The following is a 16,105-nucleotide window of genomic DNA, read 5'->3' on the forward strand; positions in this document are numbered from 1 at the left end:
CCCGGGAAGGCGGCTCCTCCGCCGGTTGCAGAGCGCGGCGGGCAGAGGACCCGGAGAGAGCACTTTAGCTCGGGGGCTGCCTCTTGGGAGTTGCCAGGGTCCACCGTGACCCTGAGGGTGGATCCAAAGACTTCTTGAGTATAGCTCTCATTGGATCAAAGGACTTGGAGCTAGTTTTCATTTTTGAGAAATCCTTTAAAAAAGTCTGGAGGGCGGGGTTTCCCGGAAAATGGCGCCCGGAGAAGCAGAAGCGGCCAGCCTTTGAGCTCCGGACACATCTCGTGTAAACAATAGGATTTTCTGCCTTTAGCAGGCCATCCAATAAGGGGCCATAACGGTCATACCAAGGATGTTTCTATAACTTAATTTGGGTTAAGAATTAGAGTAGGGGGGAAAAATTCTTTTTTCTTCCTTTTAATTTTCAAGCATACATCCTTCCCGCCGCCCGCCCCCCCTCCCCCCATAAGCAGTGCCTGGGACCAGCTACTAGCAGGATACCCCATACCACCAAACAGGGTTTTTTTTTTTTTTTTTTTTTTTGTTAATTCACTGATACACATTTGGGAAGTTCCTCGCACTGCTCTTTAATTACAACTCTTCTTCCTATCTTCTCCCTTTTCTCTCTCTTATCTCTCTCAATCTCTCTCTCTTTTTTTTTTTTTTTTTTTAATCTTGTCATACACTTCTTTCTTCTTTGACTTTCTGAATTTGTGAATTACTTTGGGGAAGAAATCTGACCCAGAGTGGACTCTCTATGTGTGTATCTCTGCTCTAGTTCCCTTTACACTCTTGTTACCCTTAGAATATACACTGGATAGTAAATTTGCATAACTGTCTATTCTTGCTATCCTCTCTTCCTTTTCTCTTTCTTCACTGGGATTTGGTTACTATTCTTTCACGGACTGGAGAAATTGTTTGGCTAACTGGTAACGATTAAACTCCTTCAATACTTACTTCAGTTGCTACGGTTATTCCGGAGGTTGGTGAGTGCAATTGTCATAAAGGTATTTAGTACAGTGTTACTTGTGCTCAAAACACAACAACTGAGGAACAACAGAACATTAAAAAAAAAAAAAAAGAGAGAAACACATAAATTAAAAAAAAATGGGTAGATTAAAAACAAATAAAACTGCTACCCCAATGAATGAAGACAAGAGCCCAGAAGAAACCACAAATCAGTCAGAAGTAACCATAGATAAGAAAAGTATGCAAGCAATAATAAACTTATTAATCACAGAAATGAAAACAACATTGGAGGAAAGAAATGGCAGTATTAGGGAAACAACAGTTGAGACCCCCAAGGAAAATACTGATTATCTTGAGACAATTAGAGAACTGAAAGCTGAAATAGCTGTAATGAAGAAAGAAGCTGAGGCAAGGGAAAGCAGACTAACAGAAGCAGAAAACAGAATTAGTCAGACAGAGGATGAGTTAGAGAAAACTAAGAAAGAGGTGAAAGAGCTTAAAAAGAGATTGAGAGACACTGAAAACAACAACAGAGACATATGGGATGATCTCAAAAGAAGTAACATTCGTATAATTGGCCTGCCAGAGGAAGAAAGAGAGGAAGGGGAAGCAAACATCCTAGAGGAAATAATACAAGAAAATTTCCCAGACCTGAATAACAGAAAGGATATCAAGGTGCAAGAGGCCCAGAGAGTACCAAACAGAATCAACCCAGACCTGAAAACACCAAGACACATCATAGTCACAATGAGAAGAAGTAAGGATAAAGAAAGGATCCTAAAGGCTGCAAGAGAGAAACAAAAAGTCACATACAGGGGAAAACCCATAAGACTTTCTGCAGATTTTTCAACTCAAACTCTAAAAGCCAGAAGGGAGTGGCAAGATATCTATCGAGCCCTGAATGAAAAAGGGTTTCAACCAAGGATTATATATCCTGCTAGACTTTCATTCAAGCTAGATGGAGGGATCAAAACCTTCTTAGACAAACAACAGTTAAAGGAGGCAACTATCACCAAGCCGGCCCTGAAAGAGGTATTAAAAGACCTCTTATAAACAAGAACATCACTATAATACTTGTAATATATCAGAGCAAACAAATTGTTTTTTAGAACAATGGCACTACAATACATTAAATCCATAATATCAATAAATGTCAATGGCTTAAACTCACCCATCAAAAGGCACAGGGTGGGGGGATGGATCAGAAAACATAACCCAACCATATGCTGCTTGCAAGAATCCCATCTGTCACAACAAGATAAACACAGACTTAAAGTGAAAGGATGGAAAACTATCATACAGGCTAACGGTCCACAAAAAAGGGCAGGAACAGCCATTCTCATCTCAGACACGATAGATTTTAAATTAAATAAAGTAATAAAAGATAGGCAAGGACATTACATAATGATAAGAGGATCAATCAGCCAAGAAGACTTAACAATTATTAACATCTATGCACCCAACGAGGGACCATCTAAATACATTAAACACCTATTGAAAGAATTTCAAAAATACATCAATAGTAATACAATAATAGTGGGAGACTTCAATACCCCACTCTCACACTTAGACAGATCAACAAAGAAGAGAACCAATAAAGATATAAGAGAATTGAATGAAGAGATTGACAGACTAGACCTCTTGGACATTTTCAGACTCCTCCACCCCAAAAAACTGGAATACACCTTCTTTTCAAATCCACACAACACATACTCAAGGATAGACCACATGTTAGGTCACAAAGACAGCATTAATAAATTCAAGAGCATTGAAATCATCCCAAGTATCTTCTCAGACCACAGTGGAGTAAAACTAACTTTTAACAACAAACAGAAAATTATTAAAAGACATAGAATTTGGAAACTAAACAACATGCTCCTTAAGAACCACTGGGTCAGACACTCACTCAAACAGGAAATTCAAATGTTCCTGGAAACTAATGAAAATGAAGACACAACCTATCAAAATATTTGGGACACAGCTAAAGCAGTACTGAGAGGGAAACTTATAGCTATACAATCACATATTAAACACCAAGAAGAAGCCCAAATGAACGAACTTACTACACACCTCAAGGACTTAGAGGAAGAGGAACAAAGGAACCCTAAGCAACCAGAAGGACAGAAATCACTAAAGTTAGAGCAGAAATAAACAACATCGAAAATAAAAGAACCATACAAAAGATCAATGAAGCCAAATGTTGGTTCTTTGAAAGATTAAACAAAATTGACAAACCCCTAGCCAGACTCACCAAACAAAAAAGAGAGAAGACTCAAATTAATAGAATTGTCAACGATACAGGAGATATCACAACTGACACCACAGAAATCCAGAGAATTCTGCGAAACTTCTATAAAGAACTATATGCCACCAAGCTAGAGAATCTGGAAGAAATGGAACAATTCCTAGAAACCTATGCACTTCCAAAACTGAACCAAGAAGAACTACAAAATCTAAATGCACCAATCACAGACAAAGAAATTGAAACCGTTATTAAGAATCTCCCCAACAACAAAAGTCCTGGACCAGATGGCTTCACAAACGAATTCTACAAAACTTTCAGGAAACAGTTAATACCCATACTTCTTAAGCTATTCCATAAGATTGAAGAAACAGGAATACTCCCTTCCACCTTTTATGAAGCCAACATCACCCTGATACCAAAAGCTGATAGGGACAGAACAAAAAAGGAAAACTACAGACCAATATCTCTGATGAACATAGATGCCAAAATATTAAACAAGATCTTGGCCAACCGGATACAGCAACACATCAAAAAGATTGTTCATCATGACCAAGTGGGATTCATCCCAGGAATGCAAGGCTGGTTCAACATCCGTAAATCAATCAATGTCATTCATCACATCAATAAAAGCAAAGCCAAAAACCACATGATTATCTCAATAGATGCAGAGAAAGCCTTTGACAAAATCCAACACCCATTCATGCTCAAAACTCTACAAAAAATGGGAATAGATGGGAAATTCCTCAAGATAGTGGAGTCTATATATAGCAAACCTACAGCCAACATCATACTCAATGGAGAGAAGCTGAAAGCATTCCCCCTCAGATCAGGGACTAGACAGGGCTGCCCACTGTCACCGTTACTCTTCAACATAGTATTGGAAGTTCTTGCCATAGCAATCAGGCAAGAGAAAGAAATCAAAGGGATACAGATTGGAAGGGAAGAAGTCAAGCTCTCACTATTTGCAGATGATATGATAGTATACATAGAAAGACCTAAAGAATCCAGTAGAAAATTACTGGAAGTTGTTAGGCAATATAGCAAGGTATCAGGCTACAAAATCAATGTACAAAAATCAGTGGCATTTCTTTATGCAAACACTAAATCTGAAGAAGAAGACATCCAGAAATCACTCCCATTCACTGTTTCAGCAAAATCAATCAAATACCTAGGAATAAAGTTGACCAAAGAAGTGAAAGACTTGTATGCTGAAAACTATGAGTCGCTACTCAAGGAGATAGAAACTGATACCAAGAAATGGAAAGATATCCCATGCTCATGGATTGGAAGAATAAATATCATCAAAATGAACATTCTCCCCAGAGCCATATACAAATTTAATGCAATACCCATCAAAGTTCCACCAAGCTTCTTTAAGAGAATAGAACAAACACTACAATCATTTATCTGGAACCTGAAAACACCTAGAATTGCCAAAACCATCTTGAGGAAAAGAAACAGAAATGGAGGCATCACACTCCCAGACCTTAAACTATATTATAAAGCCATCATCATCAAAACAGCATGGTACTGGAACAAAAATAGGCACACAGACCAGTGGAACAGAATTGAAAGCCCAGAAGTAAATCCCAACACCTATGGGCATCTAATCTTTGATAAGGGGGCCCAAAGGATTAAATGGAAGAAGGAGGCTCTCTTCAATAAATGGTGCTGGGAAAACTGGGTTGAAACATGCAGAAGAATGAAATTGAACCACTTTATCTCACCAGAAACAAAAATCAACTCCAAATGGATCAAAGACCTAGATGTCAGACCAGAAACAATCAAATACTTAGAGGAAAACATTGGTAAAACACTTTCCCATCTACACCTCAAGGATATCTTTGATGAATCAAACCCAATTGCAAGGAAGACCAAAGTAGAAACAAACCAATGGGACTACATCAAATTGAAAAGCTTCTGCACATCCAAAGAAACAATTAAACAAACAGAGAGACCCCTCACAGAATGGGAGAAGATCTTCACATGCCAGACATCAGACAAGAAACTAATCACCAAAATATATAAAGAGCTCAGCAAACTTAGCCGCAAAAAAGCAAATGACCCCATCCAAAAATGGGCAGAGGAAATGAACAAAACACTCACCACAGAGGAGATCCAAGAGGCTAACAAACATATGAAAAACTGCTCTAGGTCACTGATTGTCAGAGAAATGCAAATTAAGACAACACTAAGATACCACCTCACTCCTGTAAGAATGGCATACATCAAAAAGGACAGCAGCAACAAATGCTGGAGAGGATGTGGGGACAGAGGAACCCTTTTACATTGCTGGTGGGAATGTAAATTGGTACAGCCTCTGTGGAGAGCAGTCTGGAAAACCCTCAGAAGGCTAGACATGGACCTTCCATATGACCCAATAATTCCTCTCCTGGGGTTATACCCCAAGGACTCCATAACACCCAACCAAAAAGAGGTGTGTACTCCTATGTTCATAGCAGCACAATTCATAATAGCTAAAACCTGGAAGCAACCCAGGTGCCCAACAACAGATGAATGGCTGAGAAAGCTGTGGTATATATACACAATGGAATACTATGCAGCTATCAAGAACAATGAACCCACCTTCTCTGACCCATCTTGGACAGAGCTAGAAGGAATTATGTTAAGTGAACTGAGTCAGAAAGTTAAAGATGAGTATGGGATGATCCCACTCATCAACAGAAGCTGACTTAGAAGATCTGAAAGGGAAACTAAAAGCAGGACCTGATCAAATTGTAAGTAGGGCACCAAAGAAAAAACCCAGTGGTGAGGGGTAGACATGTAGCTTTCTGGGCCAGTGGGGGGTGGGAATGGGCGGGAGGGATGGGTCACGGTCCTTTGGTGATGGGAATGGTGTTTATGTACACTCCTAGCAAAATGTAGACATATAAATCAGTAGTTAATTAATATGAGAGGGGGAAATCAATTGTATGTCTCAAAGGTTCTCAGGAGACAAACTGAATCTTTTTAATAGATAGGCTACGTATTTGATATGCGGACTCTCTCAAAAGCCTAGACCAAGTAGATTGGAGGCTTCCAATAGCACAGCTATATACAAGATACTGGGTACTGTACAGCAAACCATAACAAAGGGACTTTTCAAAGTTAACCCAATTAACAAATAATGTGATGATAATATTAACTATTGATTGTCTTTTTGAACCCTAAGACAGCAGGAACCTCACATCTTCACTATAGAGCCCCTACTTCCCCCAGTCCTGGCACCCATGGATAGGGCTCACTTTCCCGTATGCTTCTCCCAATCCATACCAAATAATATTGCATCCGCCGATCACAACCTAACCAAAGCAACGATTGCCATCTCAACATGCTTCACCTCAGAGTGTATCCAGAGACTTCACGTGTGGAATGACAACCCTTCAGCTTCATTACTCGGGTGAGACCTTTCCTTTTATAGTACACTCTAATTTCATCTCAGGTAGTTCACTTTCTAACAAAGTCCCATAACCTAGACATACACCAGTTTCTGTGAGAGAGAGCGTATGCGCACACGTATCCATAAACTACTGCAAAATATATACCTGAAAGCAGGATTACACTAGAGTTTGCAGTGAGTACCTCCCCAACACTTCCTCTCCACTATTCCAATCTTGGGATCCATGTTTGCTCAACAAATTGTTTGGCTTTGTATGTTAACTCTCTTTTCAATCACCAGGTTCCAGATGCCACCAGGATGCTGGCTAGGCTTCCCTGGATTGAAGACCCCACCAATGTGTCCTGGAGCTCAGCTTCCCCAGAGACACACCTTACTAGGGAAAGAGAGAGGCAGACTGGGAGTATGGACCGACCAGTCAACGCCCATGTTCAGCGGGGAAGCAATTACAGAAGCCAGACCCTCTACCTTCTGCAACCCTCAACGACCCTGGGTCCATGCTCCCAGAGGGCTAGAGAATGGGAAGGCTATCATGGGAGAGGGTGGGTTATGGGGATTGGGTGGTGGGAATTGTGTGGAGTTGTACCCCTCCTACCTTATGCTTTTGTTCACTAATCCTTTCTTAAATTAAAAATTTAAATAAAAAAAAAAAAAAAACTAAAGACCAGATGGCTGCTTTACCATTATGGTATTACCTTTCCCTGAGTTCATAAATGTAACTCAACTTCCAGCAGCCTTAATGATGATTTTGTGACTTTTCTTCTAGAATTAATATGAGGGCCAGCATAATGATTATGCAAAAGACTCCAAGGTCCCAGGTTCAGTCTCCACCATCACAAGCCAGAGCTGAGCTATGCTTTGTTCTTCCTCTCTGTCTCTCTCTAAAAAATAACTTAAAAGAACTAATGTGTAATAGTAAATGTGTTACATATAAACTAACGAAATAATAAAATTAAAGTTATTATGAACATTAGGTATACTCAAGAGCTACAGTATTCTAAAAGATTCATTATGAAAAGCAGGAAACAGAACAAATGTACTTAAAAATGCAACATTAAAATAATTGTAAAGTCTGAAAACTATGCATCTTCTGTGATAAAAGTAGCAAGATAATTTAGAGAAATAAAAATCAGTGTTTTAATAAATTGAATCCATTTATAAGTAAATAAAGGAAAATGGAAAAGCTGAGCTAGAAGTAGTGACACTGTGATTGTGTGAGGCCCTAATTCCTAAAGTTAATTAGTTAAGCAATGCACTATGCTGATATATGTTAATAATCAGTCCATTAGAGCATATTACTATTACAAGTTATACTTATTAAAATATTAGTATTATATTAATGGTGATATAGTTATAATAACAAACTAGTGATATACTAACAATGATATCTAACAGTATAAAGAATAAATATAAAATTTTGCTATACAAAAGTTTTTCAATTAGATGTTGTCACATCGGTTTATTTTTACTTTTGTTTTCCTTGCTCTTGAACTTGATATCAAAGATATTTCTGGAGCAAACAATATGAACTATTCTACTGATGTATTCTTCTGTGTATTTTTAGTTTCTGATGTAAAGACCAGGTCTTTGATGCATGTGGAGTTGACTTTTGTGCATGATAAGATGTGGTGGCCCAGTTTAAGTCTTCTGCTACTTGTCATGAGATACTGATAAAGAACAAGAAGAGCTATCAGCCAGTCTAAGCCCTGATAGCTCAACAATCTAAGAACAGATAATGAAGGAAATGGGAAAAATATGTATCAGAGGTAACTCTTCAGAAAGCTTAATGATTAGGGAAGACCACACATTATAGAAATCAAGAGTGGTAGAAAGGTCTTGGAATGACATCAGAGAACTAGAGTCCTTCCACTGCTTGCTTGCTTATTTATTTATTTATTTATTTATTTATTTCCCCTTTTGTTGCCCTTGTTGTTTTCCATTGTTGCTGTAGTTATTATTGTTACTGATGTCGTCGGTGTTAGCTAGGACAGTGGAGAGAGGAGGGGAAGACAGGGGGAGAGAAAGATAGACAACTGCAGACCTGCTTCACCACTTGTGATGTGACTCCCCTACAAGTGGGGAGCCGGGCTCTACAGGTGAGGAGCTGGGCTCGAACCAGGAGGTCCTTGCGCTTCTCGCCACATGCGCTTAACCCACTGCACTACCCACCTCCCCCACTGCTTTTTTTTTTTTAAATTATTATTTACTTTCCTTTTTGTTGCCCTTGTTTTTTATTGTTGTTGTAGTTATTATTATTGTTGTTGTTATTGTCGTTGTTGGACAGGACAGAGAGAAATGGAAAGAGGAGGGGAAGCCAGAGAGGGGGAGAGAAAGATAGACACCTGCAGACCTGCTTTACCGCCTGCCTGTGAAGCGACACTCCTGCAGGTGGGGAGCTGGAGGCTGGAACCTGCATCTTTACTCTGTTCCTTGTGCTTTGCTCCACCTGTGCTTAACCCGCTGTGCTGCCACCCCTGCACACCCCTGTGCTTTAAGGCATATAAACTGTGTTTTAATAATATTTGGAAATTCTTGATCAGGGTTTTCAAGTAGTTTTGTGAAGGTTTATTTTACATAAAATGGCACCCACTTCAGATATGCAGTAAAATATTTTTGCTGAATGGCATCACTATAACTAGAATTTTAGGACATTCCATCACCTCAGTTAGATTCTCTAATGCCCAATTACAGATACGTCCCCCCACCCCAGCATCCAGTAATACACTTTATTTCTGTGTATTTCTTTCTTTCTAGATATTCATGTATATGGAATCATGTAAGATGCTTCATGTGTCTAGTTCTTTTTATTGGATGGAATGCTTTTAAATATCATCATATAACAAACAGATAAATATTTTTTCTTATTACTAACTAGTATTCAATTTTGTGGATATACATGTCCATATTAATATTGAAGGCCACATGATTTTCTTTTTTTTTTCTTTTTCTTTATTTATTGGATAGAGATAATCAGAAGCCAAGAGGAAGGGGGAAACAGAGAGGGAGAGAGACAGACACCTGAAGCTCTGCTTCACCACTTGCAAAGCTTTCCTCCTGCAGGTGGGGACTGGGGGCCCGAACCTGGGTTCCTGAGCATTGCAACATGTGCTCTCAAACAGATGCGCCACCACCTGGCCCCCATGATTTTCTTTAATAGAGACAGAGTGGCAGAGAAAAAAAGATCAGAGCACTAAAGCTTCCTTCAGTGCAGTGGTAGAGCCAGGCTTAAACCTGGATTGCACACATGGCAAAACAGCACAGCACACACTATCCAAGTGAGCTATCTATCGCACCAGTCCTGCAGAGTCTTTTGACTGTGTACAATTCTGCTATGATTTTTCATGTGTACGTCTTCCTGTAGACACATTTACTTTCTCCTGGTTAAGTGCCTAATACTGGGCATTTCCTTTAAAAATGTATTCAAACTTGATGCTTGATTTTTGATTGATCAGGATATCATTAATGAAAGTAACTCAAATCCAAACACATTTCAAAATAATTTTGCTAGTTTTAGCACTGCTTACTTAATTGTGTGTGTGTGTGTGTGTGTGTGTTGATGAGTTACGGGACAGTATGGACTGATATAGTCAAACAATTCTAAATATTAAGAAAATTTGTCATAATAGTTTTTGCTAACATTAAAAAGCTAAAACAGGAAATGTATGCATAAATGAAGATCTGAAATTATTTTGACGTTTGAATAAAATAGTTGCTTAACCTTTAGAAGACAACATGTGGGACTCAAAGGCAACATGTGAGAGATTTATTATTTAGAAAAATCAACAACTTATATATTTTAAAACTTATCTTCAAGTTCAACAATAAGTTTTAATTGTTGTTTTCACTTTCCCCACCAAAATGAAGAAGAAATTCATTGCCACTCAAAGATCACTTGAAAAACTCTGGGATGTGGGTTAGTCAGTCCTATGTTGTACTGTTTTATAATTTAAAATTTGAAGGATTATGTCTGGAATTATTTTAGGAAAACTCGAGTCCCCTATTGTCATGTCCCTCCATTAGTCATACAGGGGACATCTTTCTGTGCAGCAGCAGGAGCTGAAAGGAGACGGGCTGGCAAGCCCTCTAGCTTACCTTTATTCTGGAGGGGAGCCGGCACAGTTATGCTCCCCTTGGTGCAGTCCTCATTTAGCATCTCAAGGAAGCAGCAACAACAGCAACCTGGGTCAGGAAGCAGGATGGCAGGCAGGACCCCAACCTGCCAATAGCAGGGGATACTTATCCCAAAGCACACAAATGTTATAAGCTGCAAATCTGGAGTTCTGGGTAGTCAGGCTATTATCAAACAGTGATCTTGTGTAGCAATAGTGAAAAACATGTCTGCATCATGTACAGCAGCAGAAACAAAAAGATATTTACATGGCTATATAGTTTCTTGCCACACCTGTCTGGCCAGATAGGCAGGCCACGACCGCGGTGTGACAAAACAGTGCGGGTGACCTGGTTAGGGAACCGGACAGGGGCCTTACAAGCTCCTGTACGGAAGACCGTACCCAAGATAGGTGGTGGACAGAAGCCTGGATATTTGTGTGGACGGATCCCTGGGTCTCCCGGTTGGCGGAAAGGCCTTGGATGGCTAGGTGGACTTGGTTTCGCTTCTGAAAGCTTACTGTTGTTGTTTATCATGCTTTATGCAGGCCACCCAGGGAATGTCCAGGAGACTCCGGAGACGCTTACAGTGCAACCCCCCAAGTCTAGTCTGGACATTCCAGATGGGACCCCACTGGATGAAAAGCCCCTTACAACAGTAAATCCCAGCACTTCAAGCCCCAATGACTTGGCTATCCAGGTTGAGCAAGGACTGAGCACTATTCTCAGAAATATTACATTCAATCATACAGACAATGGTCCTTTAGCTTTCCCAGGAAACATGTTACATAGCAACCCTGAAATGCACCTGCATATTGTTTTAGGTAGATTACAGGAAAGTGAGCTTGGCATAAGGATCAGAGCAAGACGCCGTGTTCCCACTAGTGCCCCCCCATTCTGGGTATTAAGGTCCAGTGCTTGGAAGGAGAAAGAATAGCCCTTTGGATAAATGAGAGCAGTGAAAGCATTTAGTTCTTACTGATAAATTGACTTTTGTCTGAAACCAAAGGGATGTGGTTAATAACCCATGAAAGAACAGTATGGCTGTGCTTTCGTTTTGATGGTAGTTGTATGCCTTCAGTCCCTCCTGTCTGTGTTACTTATAAAAAATGTACCCTGCGTACTTTGTGGTCAACTGACTTGGCCAGCTTTTGATTTATGCTTCTTTGTTATGCTATTATAAAAAGAATCTCTATATCAGTAAAAGATTGCAGCAGCATTGAAACTCATGTGTCTCAGTGTTGTCTGTCGCGCCGAATCCACCTCCCACCTATAAGTCTCATTCTCCCTGGATCGGCCTGCTGAGCCCCCAGTTGGGTGGTCGGCGGCAGTTTCTGTTTAGTCATTTTTCCAGTGGGAGGCATAAGGGAGGCATATTAGCAGGTCATAAATATGTTACATTAGGCTCGGTAACACATATCTCAGAAGTTTTATATATAGGGACATATACTTTTGAGACATACATTTTTGAAGCCCCCATTCTGCATATCTATTTTGATCACAAATTCCAATTGGCTTTGGCTCTTTTTTCTTAGCTTAAGCTTGTTTTGAAATTAGCTCTGTGTCCCTTCGATGGCTCAGCTGGTAGAGCGGAGGACTGTAGTGTGCTCTCACTGAAATTAGCTCTACCATTCAAGTATCTTTTGATTCATTGTCCACCTGACTTGTTAAATTCTAGAACTTTATTTGTGCTAGGAAAATGTTTTATTAAAGTAGAAAAAAATAGAGAATAAACACTGCAGTATGGAGAGGCAGGTACTCCATTCTAGTTTTTCCTTTCCCTAGTTTCTTAAATCTCCTTTTAAAGGCTTTCTAGTCCCTGTTGTGTGCAGTCTTGAAGGTCAGGCAAGTTTTTTCCTTGTTCATATGTAAATTACTTACATTTCTAGGTGTGGAAGCTAGAGTTTGTAAATGTCCATTTCCAGGCCTGGAGACTGAGGAAAGGCAAAGGTCTTCTTAATTCTTTCTTTAAAAAAAAACAATAATTATCTTTATTTATTTATTGGGCAGAGGCAGCTAGAAATCGAGAGGGAAGGGGGTGATAAAGAGTGAGAGAGATAGAGACACCTGCAGCACTGCTTCACTACTCGCAAAGTTTTCTCCCTGCAGGTGGGGACTAGGGGCTTTAATCTGGGTCCATGAACTTAGTAATAACTGTACTCAACCAGGTGCGCCACCACTAGCCCCTTCTTAATTATTTCTTACAATGTCCATCCCATGTCCTATGCAAATGGAATTGTTTGCAGTTGTGGAGGAAGAGTTTTCTAAATTATATAATTACTGATACTCTAATATATGTCAGGCACTGTTTTTTTTTTTTCCAAAACCTAAGGAGAGGCGAGGGTCCTTTTACATTCCTCTTGTTTGATTACAGTTTGTGCTCACTTAGAAACAAACCACAAAATTTGAAAGAAAGCCATTTCTGTGTTGTATGTTATATTAATCTGCTTTTGCACATTCTCTGATATCTTTTGTATTACAGGAGGTAATACATACCAGTGGGAATTCCCTTAGGGGGCATGCTACTAATTATAGTGGGACTCCAAAGCATCTCAAAGACATGGCAAATATAACATTTCATGAATGGCTTTATTGCTAGTATGGTTGATATGAGATAATTAAACAGTACAGAGTAGCCATTTATTAATTTTCACTGAAGTCTCATTACAGTGGACTGGGAGAAGGATTAGGTGGGGGACTATGGATGACTGCTGAGGAGCATCTTTGAGGTATTTTGGTTTCCACTCTTGTTTACTAGCTGTATTTTCTGTACTTTCCCTCTCATAAAACAGGTGGAATAAACCAAATCTTATGATTTGTGTTGATTTTGTTACCTCACAGGGTCCTGCCTAGAGAACCATTGTTCTTCAAATAAATGGCAACTGATTTCTTTTGCTGTGCTAAAGATTTTCAATCTTGTGTAGTCCCATTGGCTTATTTTTGGTTTTGTCTTCTTTGCAATTGGATTTGTATCATTGAAGAGTACTATAAAATTTAGATGGAAAGAGTGCTGCCAGTATTTTCCTCCAAGTATTTGATAGTTTCTGGTCTAACATCCACTTTGTGTATAGTGAAATGTTGTGGTTCACTTTCATTCTTCTTACTATTATTATTATTTGAAAAGTGTGTCATGATCTGGCTACTAGTAGGTCCACACTCTGTACTCTTTTGAAAAGTAACTGTGGGTAGAATATAGGAGATACAGAGGAAAAGAAATGTGAAACACTTATAGTAACCGAGTGGGTGGTGCAACGTGGCGAGTGTTTGTATCTATTTCAACTATAGGGTCAGGATATTACTTTTGTAGTAAGGATGTCAGATGTATGAGGAAGAGGATCCAGAAGAAGTATAGGGAAAGAAATTAAAGGGAGGGGATGAAGAAGGTGTTGCATCCTGATGCATGGTAGTAGAAATGGCTTTACATTGGAAGAAGAATGGTTTGCAGACACTTGACATAGGGAGATGAAAAATTGTACCCATGTGTCAAAAACAATACTATAGCTATTAAGCTCCCAATAAAATTGTAAGAAAGAAAAATAATAATGAAAAAAAATGAAGGGAAAGAAGATGGTGATAAAGACAAAGGAAAAGACTAAGAAGATTAATAAGATGATGAAGATAACAACAAAAATTAATGATAAGAATAACAATGAGAAGAATTACCACCACCACCACCACTATGACCACCATTGCCAACCAACAACAACAATAACACCTAACTTCAATAGTAGAGTCAATTATATTGGGATGGTGAAGCAGTGAGTTTCGAACAAGATCATCAGTTCAGCTTTGGAAATAATAGGGTTCATATCTAAGTTGAAGCTGTTAACTAAGTAACTTAAGAATTCAGAGAGAGTTTCAGATACACATTTTGAATTTATTAGAATATAGATTATATTTAATACTTTTCATATGTAATGAAGCCATTGAGGTGGAGAATATAGATGGAAGAGTATCAGATCTTATGATATATAGATATATTACATCAAGATATATTTTAAAATATTTATTTATTGATTTATTCCCTTTTGCTGCCCTTGTTGTTTTTTATTGTTGTAGTTATTATTGTTGTCATTGTTGGATAGGACAGAGAGAAATTGAGAGAGATGGGGAAGATAGAAGGGAAGAGAAAGATAGACACCTGCAAACCTGTTTCACCGCCTGTCTCCCCTGCAGGTGGGGAGCCAAGGGCTCAAACCCGGATCTTTTTTAAAATTTATTTTATTTTATTTTATTTTTTTATTTAGGAAAGGATTAATTAACAAAACCATAGGGTAGGAGGGGTACAACTCCACACAATTCCCACCACCCAATCTCCATATCCCACCCCCTCCCCTGACAGCTTTCCCACTCTCTATCCCTCTGGGAGCATGGACCCAGGGTCATTGTGGGTTGTAGAAGGTGGAAGGTCTGGCTTCTGTAATTGCTTCCCCGCTGAACATGGGCATTGACTGGTTGGTCCATACTCCCAATCTGCCTCTCTCTTTCCCTAGTAGGGTGGGTCTCTGGGAAAGCAGAGCTCCAGGACACATTGGTGGGGTCTTCAGTCCAGGGAAGCCTGGCCAGCATCCTGATGACATCTGGAACCTGGTGACTGAAAAGAGAGTTAACATACAAAGTCAAACAAATTGTTGAGCAATCATGGACCCAAAGCTTGGAATAGTGGAGAGGAAGTGTTAGGTGGGTTACTCACTGCAAACTCTAGTGTACTTCTGCTTTCAGGTATATATTTTGCAGTAGTTTATGGATACGTGTGAACATATGCTCTCTCTCACAGATTGGGACTTTGTTAGAAAGTGAACCACCTGAGATGGAATTAGAGTATACTATGAAAGGAAAGGTCTCACCCGAGTAATAAAGCTTGAAGGGTTGTCATTCCACACGTGAAGTCTCTGGACACAGTCTGAAGTGAAGCATATTGAGGTGGCAATCGTTGCATTGATTAGGTTGTGATCGGCAGATGCAACATTATTTTATATGGATTGGGAGAGGCATATGGGAAAGTGGGCCCTACCCAAGTCAAACCTGGATTTTTATGCCACTCCTTGCGCTTTGCGCCACCTGCGTTTATTCTGCTGTGCTACCGCCCAACTCCCACATCAAGATATTTTTAAAGTAGTGTTACCTAATCATTTAATGATTATAAGGATGTGCTAACGTGTAAGGGAGAAAATGATCTAATTTTTTTAATCCAGCATTATGGGTTTATTTTATAAAGTCAGCCATATTATTTTTACTCACTATATAAGATGTATAGATAGACCAATAGGGATATATACATACATATATATATATATATATATGTGTGTGTGTGTGTGTGTGTGTGTGTGTGTATATATCTATAATTATACATGTATATATTTTATTTCATAATCTTAGATTTTATTTGC

Source organism: Erinaceus europaeus, chromosome 1, assembly GCF_950295315.1.
Source record: "Erinaceus europaeus chromosome 1, mEriEur2.1, whole genome shotgun sequence".
NCBI lineage: Eukaryota > Metazoa > Chordata > Mammalia > Eulipotyphla > Erinaceidae > Erinaceus > Erinaceus europaeus.